Consider the following 1,097-nt stretch of genomic DNA (forward strand, 5'->3'; position numbering starts at 1 on the left):
TTTTCTAATACAAATCGTGATTTTCCAGCACATAGACTATTGTAAAACAAGGCATCAAAAAGGCCATTAAAAGATCTGCCTGAACTGTTGCGTCAGCAGCTTCACTGTGACAGTCTAAATAAAACAGTCAGCACACTGATGGGGGCTGGAAAAACAGCTTCATGAGCTTCTGCCAAATCACACACACTGTTCTTTTAGAATAGGAAAAATCCCAAACACAAAATTCACAGGATGGATTACTGCTATGGCTCCAGGCTGCTGCCCATTCAGCTCTCCTACAGAGCCTTTTATAAGAATTAAAAGGTGCATTTTAGCTATCTTGCAGGCCAAAATTCCCAAAAAAATTTGCAGAAATTCTTTCAGATCTTAATCCTGAAAGCAAGACTGATGGATCACAAGGTCATAGTTGTTCCTTGGGGAATCAGGCCTTCCGGCCCTGAAACCAGGAGGGGAAGATGGTGAGCGCAGCCCTCCCTGCCCTGCCCTGCCCTGGGCAGCTCTGCGTGCAGAACGGCTGCGAGGTTAAAAGGCTGGGGCAACGAGGGGGCAGTTCCGAGGAGAAACAAGAACACTGTTTCAGCTGTGTCTTCTGCGTTTGCTGCATCAGGCACAGAGGAGACAACAGGAAAAGCAAGGGACTGTAGTAGTCAGCCAAACCCCACTTTTATGCAGAGCTCAGGTCAGCTTACCCAGAATCCACACGGTGCCATGGAATGTCCCACCAGGAGGCTGTGATTGCAGCAGGGTCTGGGAGAGGAGACACTTCTCTTACTCAGGCCCAAGAGGGGATCAGGGTGTTTAACAGCACTGCACAGCTCCCTGTGCCAAAGTGCCTTAATCCAGGTTCCTATAAAACACAGCATTAGCCACAAGTGACTGCTGCAGAAGAGTCCCAAGAGCAGGCTCTAGTCCCATCCGAGGAGAAAAGTCAAGTGCAGCAGATGAAGGTAGGGAGAACCTGGGTCCACTGCTGTCAGTGCACTCCCTGCTTTCCAATAGGAATGGTTTAGTAAGGAGTTTCTGAGTTGGAAAAATTTGCAATACAAAGCCTCAGCCTAGCAAGTTTTTTTTTAATTTTTAAATGTACAGCATTTTAG

Source organism: Ammospiza caudacuta, chromosome 15, assembly GCF_027887145.1.
Source record: "Ammospiza caudacuta isolate bAmmCau1 chromosome 15, bAmmCau1.pri, whole genome shotgun sequence".
Taxonomy (NCBI): Eukaryota; Metazoa; Chordata; class Aves; order Passeriformes; family Passerellidae; genus Ammospiza; species Ammospiza caudacuta.